The 9,067-nt window shown below is 40.3% G+C and overlaps 1 protein-coding gene across 1 annotated transcript in view; it reads left to right on the top strand.

Annotated features, from left to right (window-relative positions):
* The first annotated feature begins 6,924 nt into the window (after window positions 1-6,924).
* LOC117272000 (3',5'-cyclic-AMP phosphodiesterase 4B-like) overlaps window positions 6,925-9,067 on the top strand; it is a 101,224-nt gene continuing 99,081 nt past the window's right edge. Inside the window, exon 1 of the mRNA XM_078173161.1 lies at window positions 6,925-7,046. The gene's annotated coding sequence lies outside the window, so the exon portion shown is untranslated. The remainder of the gene's footprint in view (window positions 7,047-9,067) is intronic.

Raw genomic sequence — 9,067 nt, 5'->3', positions numbered from 1 at the left:
GTGTCTCCGGGGCAGCGGTGATGGATGATGCATTCAAACAGACACCTGCACGCTGTCTAGTACAGCAACAGTAGTGACCGTAGCAAACCTCTGTTATGGCCTCCCACGAGACAGACTGGGAAAGGAGGAGAGGTGGTGTGTGGGTGGGTGTGTTAGGTACATTTCTTTGTGGCCAGACTCTGCGAGCAAACCCTCAGGCCTGACGGACAGAGATTCAGGTGTGAACAGCTGCTAAATCATTTAGATACTTTGCAATATTCAATAAGCAGTGTGCAAAACAGCTCCATGTTTTGCCTAAGAGCCTGTAATTTTCACTGAGAAACATCTGTCCGCCTCTCTGCCTGTCTTTGCTCTTTCCAAACACTCAAACATTAATGCTGAATACAGATCGACACTGTTGCCACTCATGAGCAAGCTGCATGACAGAAGACTGATAAAAGCCAACATGATCTATTCAGGGTTAAATAGGATGTGATAGAAATCAGCCATGCAGCTGCACACAACTTGAGTGTTTTAATTTCGGTCTCTGTTCACGTGTGTCAGGAATGCACCGAGGCTGCCTCGCCAATTTGCATGTTAAGGCGAGTGCGTTTTGTCCGCAAACAAAAGAACCCACACATTGCAAATGAATTATTATTTGTATGAGAAAAAAAAACATCTGTGCTTCCCACCTCTAGTGGTGTTTGCATTTCACAAGGGACGGACGCAGCATGTATGGACTAACATCCCACAGAGGGGTTATAAAAATACAAAATAGAAATGTGTCATTGATCCCCAAGGGTAATTGAGTCATTGTTACAGTTTCTCTTCTGTATAAGCAGGAAGAAATAATAAGAAAAATGAGAAGTATGTAAAAATAAGTGCATTATGCCTCAGTACACAGCACAATATTTTAAAAATGACATAACTTTGTACAAATATGTGCACCATGCTATAATATAAAACCCCAGTTTGATTAAATAATAAAAATGTGATCTATAATTGCATTAAATATTAATAAAAGAGTAATGTAAATAAGAATATTAATTGAAATGTGCAATATTAATGCCAGAGTATCGCCCAGTTGAATAATTGCACAGTGGTTTGCGGCTGTATGAGCGCTGGTGTGGAAAGCACTTATGAAGAAGATTCACAAAGCTGTGTATGTGCAATACATAATGTATATGCTACATGAAAATTCTTGGCTGTGTCAAGTTATAGACATAAGGTGACATATCAAAGATTAAAGTAAGACTGTCAGATAAAAGTTGATCTCTTGATTGTTAAAAGGACAGGGCTCACTGAGGCAGATGATTTCTGTGGATCAACAAGAGTCATCTCCATATTTCATGAAGAAAAACATCTGATTAAAGGAATATTTAACCCACAAAATGATAATTTGTGTATCAGTTACTCACCCTGTGTTGCACTGAATTCGTAAAGAAAAGTTTCTTTGTCTTGCATGCCTCTACGGTGAACAAAGAATCCAAAAATTGAGAACATCCTTGATGAATTGCAGTAAAAGGGCACCACCTTTAACAACTGCAAAACTATATCAAAACATCTGTTTACAAACTCTCACACAACTCATGCAGTATAATTTAAGTCTCATTTATCCAGATGCTTGCTCAGTTTTTCCCAAACACATGCATTTTCACTAAAATCTTACTATTCAAAACTCTTGGGTAAACATGTGCGTTTGAATTTTGCTTGTACTTCTTATCCATGCATATGCAAGTGTTTTAAATAGTAAGGTTTTAGTGAAAAGGCATGTGTTTGGGAAGCACTGAGCATGCTACCAGATAAGTGAGACTTGGATTATAATTCACCAGTTGTGTGGGAGTTTGTAAACATGTTTTGATATAGTTTTGCTGTTAAACACAGCGCCCTTTAACTCCATTTTTTGATTCTTAGTTCACCTTGGAGGCAAGTTTTCTTCACTAATTCAACATCGAACAGGGTGAGTTATTAAATATACAAATGATCATTTTAAGGGTGAAGTATTCCTTTAACCAACCGGAGCCCAGTTACTTAGAACATTGGTTTCCAACCTATGGAGGTCTTGACCCTCTCTATGGGTCATCAAAGCTTCGGGGGTTGCAAGGCCCTCTTTAAGTGCTCTGAGACAGTGGTTCCCAACTGGTCCAGCCACAGGGTCCAGATTTCTCTTTAGTCGTTTAGTTCAAGGTCCACACAGTTTAATACAGTCAGCGTCATACTTGTGTTTGGCCATGTCTCAAGCTCATGTGCTGTCTCTGTTAAGTAGCTGTTCATTATTCACTCACTCTACAGCAGGAAACAGGACTTCAAAATAAAAACTCCATGCTGGAAATTCACTGTACTTCAAAATAAAGTGTGTTTTTTACAAAGTTGATAAGAATGGACCCATGACCCTTTTTTGGACCGCGACCCACCAGTTGGAAACGACTGATCTAAATAACATTTTTTAAAAATATATAAAGGTGGCCTATATATCAGCATGCCATTTATTTCAGTGAAGAAAACTAAATGCAGTTGTTTTTAAAGTTTGAATTATTCAAGATATAAACACAAAGAAATCTCACAGGAGAAGCACACAGTGAAAACCTGAACACAAGCTGCATTCATATTCACGGAGGCTTCACTCTGCTACTCTGCCTCGTCTTGTATTATAAAAGTACAGATTTGAAACAACCAAAGAGCCAACAGCACAATGGCCAACATCAGGGGAATCACTGAATTTATCAAAAAAAGAAGCCAACTAAGTAGGCTTATGTATGATTTTTTAAAAAAGAAAAAAGAAGAAGGCAAAAAATAAATTACAAGTTCCTAAAAGTTACAGGAAACCCCCTCTCTGAAGTAATATTCTCAGGAAATAATCTGCTTAAATTTCATCCACATTGCTTGTTTGAAACAGACTTCCTGCAGTTATGCGTTTGAGTTAATTGTACAGTTTATCAGTCATTCTGTACTGTTATTATTAGGCATTGAATATAATGTAAAATATCAATAAAATAATTTGTCAGGGGTTTACAGTTTACTCATTGATAGAGAAAGGCTCCCTCAAGGAAAAACTGGGAACCACTGACTTAAAAGAGGTAAGAATGCTGCTGAGAGAAACACCTACTGCCCCGTAGTCAGTGACATCAAGACCATGTTAATCTGTAGTTGTGCTACATCCCAAAATCCATATCATGACACCATAAAGGGCCGTAAGTGTCTGCTGAGTGAGAGAAACTGCTGCAAAGTGATAAAGTCACGCTGCGTTTACACTGTACAGGAGCGAGAGACACCGAAGGAAGTAATAAAAGATGAAGGTAAAGATGGAGATGAAGACAGAAAGAGCCCAGGGACATCCATTCATCTCTGTTCTAGGACAGCTGTTGCCTGGCAACAGCACAGGCATCAAGATTATTCTAAAAGAGTGCTGAGTCTGGCCTTGAACGCTTCACAGAGTAACACAGTTAAAGCATCGTAAACAGTGCAACACAATATTATGTGGTTGTGTGATACTGTAGCATAGAATACGTTGGGCATTAGAGCGAAGCCACACGACTCAGTGTTACAACACAGCTGAACGCGGCACAAGATGAAAAAGGGCTGAACAATGCAACAGTGTGCACATCATGATGTAATGCAACACACTTTAAACCAGCACAATGCTAGTTCACACAATGTAACGCTGCACAATGCAACATTTTCCAGCAGCACAATTCTCAGGCAACAACAATTCAGCAGCACTAAAGTAAAGCACAACAGACAGGTCTATCAGGGGCACACTACACTACACTACACCTGTGGTGCTCAAACTGTGGGGCAGGCCCCTTTTGGAGACAGAGTCACTGCAGGTGCAGCATGAATGACCAGTTGAAAAATACAGAGTGAAACTAAGTGTAATGAATATGATTAATGTAGAGAAAATAAACAAGAGTTTGCTGATGCTATCACACTGAACTTTGCTCCTCTAAAAATCAACACAGATCCTTTTTTATCAGTTGCTTCCTCAATTATTGTTAATGATTGATAAAAGAAAATATGGGGGTGGAGGGGCATGAACTTTTTTTTTTTTTTTTGCTTCTGAAAGGAAAGTTGGAGAACCACTGCACTACACTACAGAACAGGTAGATAACACATGTCTAACCATGCTTGTGTGTTTCTGTTTACCTTCTCTTCACTAGTAGTGTAACTTTGGTAGATGTTCTCACTGATTTACTCTTGTATTTATGTTTTTTTTATTTATTTTATTTTAAAGGATTATTATGTGTGGTCATGTAGGCCAGTGTGTGTCTTGCCCTTATTTTATTGCTACTGGTGTGAAACCACAATTAAAGGTCTTGAATCTTGATAGATAGCTATAAAACAATGGAAACTGCAATATATATTTGCAGTAAAAAAATACTGGCATTAATTCAAATTTAAAACTTATTATATTAATTTTCATTAGAACATTTCATTACGACTTCCTTCTGGATGTAAATTTGGAGGAATTTCTCAGGAATATTACAGATAATAATGATAACACTGACTCCCAGAGACACCACAGTAACTGTAATTATGGATGTAATTATGCACTACAGTGTCGTTTTGCTACTAATTACTGACAGGTGTGCATATCTTTCTGAATGCCACAGTCAAATAAAGTGTTTGCCCTGCCGGATGATAGAAGACTCAATCTGCTGATAAACTGTTGTGAGGGCATGTATGGTCAGAATGTTTAAGGTTGCGTGCAGGAGCTGACAGACACTCTGCAGGAATGGGCAGGAGCAGGCGGTAATGGTCAGTGATCCAGCCCCGTGGACAGCTCCATGCAGGGCTCTGTACCAAAACTCCACCCTCTCGTCCAAATATGGTCACTTCTGGCTCCAAAAAACCAGGATGGTAAATGTTGAATGGGAGTCAACAAAGTAATGGGTGACATCACGGTTGCTACGTTTATTATTTTGCACACCTATGGTCTTACTCCTGTAGGAGAGGTGGTGGGGCCTTTTGCATGTCTGTGCCCAGGGCCCCATTGTCTCATCATCCGCCCATGCTACAACACAGTTTAAATTTAGGGATGCACGATATTGAATTTTGGCCGATATCAGATATGCCAATATGTAACAACTCATTTGACAGGTAGGTAACTGACACCAATATCGATATAGCCACCTCTTTCCCCACCTAATTTTACTTATCATCAAGTCTCTTCTGTAGTGGAATTAACATCATGTTATGCATGCATACTGTTATCATGATGGCCCACCAGCAAATGGAGACATGAAATACAATACTTTACAGTGTATGTAATATTTATTCATTGGGCAAATTAAGATTCAGCCCCCAAGTGACCATTTGTATATCAGTTAGACACCCTGAGTCACATTTAATTCATGGTACAGTTGATATTCTGGGTTATCCTTTGGTTGATATAAGATATGCTTCAGCCTATTCCTTTTTTCGGTTATTGACTGTGAGAAAATTTGTGTGAACTAATCTTCGTTTCTCCAGATGTATGTAACCAAAATAAAAATTATTCATTCATTCTGATAGTTCGTTTTACAGCCAATATCCTCCTGAGATCCGAACTTTTGTTTGGTATGCATTTTTAATTTCTCCTAGCTATTTGGGATCAGTAGGACCTGATAAGTATAAAAAACTAAACATTAGCCATGTTTCCATCAGTGTGTTTAGATGCGCATCTAGAAGTATCGCATCGGAAAATTATGATAGAAACGCCAAAATTCGAATTAAAATCCCCTGATTCACACAAACTAAAATACACTCGCTTTAGCCGGGTTTTGGTTGATTAGAAAAAATGCTGATTCACAAAACGGGGGATGGAAACAGTTATGTTTGAATTAAGTCTGACGTAGCACACCTCTCTCCATGGTGATATCCACACTCCGGGTCGGGAAGGCGGTTATGCATTTACAAGCTGGTTGCCAACCACCAGAAAACGTAGAAGAAGAAGAATGCGAGACTTGTTTTGTTTCTGGTTCTGCGGAAAACTTCGTAGTTTTCACCAAAGTCCGTACATTAAATGGAAACACACAGGATTTGTATTTCTTTTAAGTCTCGGTGCCCTCAAACGAGATGATAATAAAGTCCCAAAGTCTTCAAACGAGTACTTTCTAATTAACGGGATCTTAACTTGTCACTGTTGCTAAAATTGGTCAAATGTGTTGCCATAGCAAACTACAAACATTATTTATCATAAATGAGCAAGTTTCAACCATAAAATGTGATCAGGTTTTGGACACAATTTTGTGTCAGGATCCGCTGCAGACTGACTTGGCAGAGATGGCTGCCATCTTGTTTTTACATGTATCAGTGTAGTGTGCTCTTACTACTACTAGATGGCACAAAAAAAGTGTCCACGAGCAAGGACAACAGTTTCAAGTAAGTATAAGGTCAAGTAAACCCATAATGTGATGTCCTCATATGAGGACGCAGGGTCTCAGGAGGATATTGACCGATAACATTGATCTGCCGATGTTATTGTGCACCCCTATTTAAAACATAAATTTAAGTTTGCATCTCTAAGTCATAAGCAGACAGGCAATGTGGATAACTTTCATTTCAGCATTATACATAAGTGATATTTAGTTTCACTTCACTTTTCCTTTATCAGTCATATAAAGTAGGATGACACAGGGTCAACAGTAGGAGAGGAGCACTTGTTGCAATGAAATATTTAAAAAAAAAAAAGAAAGAAGCAAAAAACAATCAACTAAAACACCCCAGGGAGTCAATAAAAGGCAGAAAGCCGGGGGGCTGTAGCCCCATTAAACCAGTGAAGCGGGCACATCCATACAGACTCCCCTCCTCTGGGCCTGGCTGCAACTCAAATGGACACAGGGGGGCAGGCAGCAGTGGGAAGGCAGGCAGGGCGTGCGCGCTGACAGCCATTGGTAAACGGAAGGATTTGCGTCGTCGGTGTCAAAGCCAATCGATGCGCTCCCGGGGTCGGGAAGGGGAACGAGCGCGAATGGCACAAATGGAACCTGATAAAAAGGGGCGCGTGCTTCAGAAGCACGGCAGAGAAACAGGAGACAACACGGTGTACCGCGACCGCACCAGCGCGTGGGACAGCGGAAATACAACCGGTAAGACTCCAGACTGCTTCCACCCGCCCTGTGAGAGACACATTTGTGTTTACCTCAATTCCTCGCGTAAATATTTCATATATTTTTAATCCTTTTGATGCATTTTCAACCTGATCGTGCACCTTTTACGCGCGCGCACCATCTAAAGTTTATTAAACCAAAAGAAAACTGATGCTGTTGCTGCAGGGGATTGCAAAAAAAAAAAGATATTCCACGCAGCTCAGGTGGCAGATTTGCGTCATTTGAGCTGCACTGGAGCTATTTTCGAGGAAACACGATCGCCAGTCAAACATCCTGAGTTGCACTGAGAGCTCTTTTGATTCAGTCACATCACGTAGGCTTCTTGTCTGCATGTAGGCTGTGCTCTCCATCTCTCCCAGGACTTCACGTTGTGGGCATCTCGCTTCCTTTTGTCGGTCCAGTTTTTGTCAGTGCGTGAGTTATGAGCTGGATCCAGCCTCCACAAATGTTCAGGGCGCTTTGCATGAGGTGTGATGATGAGGTCAAACAAGGTAAAATAAACATTCCCAGCTAGTGTTTTCTGTCTCTACACAGAAAGAGATGTTATCACAGAGAAGCAAATGAGTTTAAAAATATGTTTAAATTTGGGAAGTGTTCGTGGTGGGAAAAGCTGAATGTTTGTGTGCTGTGATGGAAACCCCACATCAAAACAACTAACAAAGGAGGGGCTGCGGGTTTGGTCCATAAAGCAAGTGTTTTTCTGTGCACAATCAATCACTGTCCATTTAGCAGTGAAGTCTGAGTTAAATGAGGTCAACCGAGACTTCCAGAAAATAAATGGCACTAGTTAGGCACTTTATTTCACCCCAGAGGAGAAATCAACATCATATTTCTGTTAATGTGTCTGACTTGTATCAATATACAGACTCAATAGTGACCTTTTTATAGTCTGTGTGATAGGGGAGAGTGGGGATGATTGTAACAGTGGGGTATCCATCATCTCTGTTAGTGATTGATTGTGCTGAGCCAGTTAGCCAACACATACACAGTAAGTCATTTGGCATCTACCACAGGGTTATATTGCACATTAAAGGGACAATTTGGAGTCAGTCAGTGTTTTGTCTACAGTGGATGACAATTGACATGCGTCCAGCTTGAAGAAGCAGACAGTAGTACTGACACTAAAGCAAGCAGTGTACTACAAAATGTATTATTTATCGTCCACAGAACGAGGCTGCACGCAGACGTTTTCAGAACAAAATAGAACAGGCTGCAGTGAGAGTCTCTCTCCATGGGATATTTAGAAATGGCAGGTTTGTGCATTTAGTCCTTCTCAGGCAAGCTCAAGTGTTGCCTTGGCTCACAGGAACAACGCTCCATGATGCTTTTTTTTCTCTGAGTGAGAATTAGAATATACGCAGTTCACATAAGCTGGTCGAAATTAATATATGTAAACACTTGAATATCCACTCATTACTAAAAGTGTACGTCATATTAAGACTAAGGGAATGATCAAAATTGTCACAGTGAAATTTAACGTGTTGATAGATTCACATCCTCAGCTCATGCATTCAGTAACATTACAAGTTAACATCCCACCTTAAAAATTGCCAGCAGTCGGCCCAGTGAATTAAGTTATTTTTTCTCTGACTCTGACATCCTTTAATTTATAGTCATAGTTTACTAATGTATATAAAACTCTCCACAGTATGAACAGTGGTTACATGAGCCTCAAAACCAGCCACAACTCAGCCCTGAGCAGAGTGACCGTCCTCTATTGACCAATCAACAGACTGCAGTGTTCACAGCTCCACCTTTTAGTACCAGATCTGTGTGCTAGGTACCCCAACAGAGGGGGGACCAAAAATGGGGACGGTACAGAACGGTTCATTTGGTACCATCCACAACTTTTCACAGTAGAAGGGGAAAAAAACTGTACCGAACTGAACTGTACCGTACTGCTTGATGGAAACGGGGCGTAAGCCTACATTATATTTAGAATATTTTCATTGCTTTACCTCGCTGCCAGACAGTGTTTGTTGATGGGAAACTGAAGCTGC

Source organism: Epinephelus lanceolatus, chromosome 12, assembly GCF_041903045.1.
Source record: "Epinephelus lanceolatus isolate andai-2023 chromosome 12, ASM4190304v1, whole genome shotgun sequence".
NCBI classification, from domain to species: Eukaryota; Metazoa; Chordata; class Actinopteri; order Perciformes; family Serranidae; genus Epinephelus; species Epinephelus lanceolatus.
The sequence above is the reverse complement of the archived record's forward strand: the minus strand, read 5'-3'. Positions and strand labels throughout refer to the sequence as shown.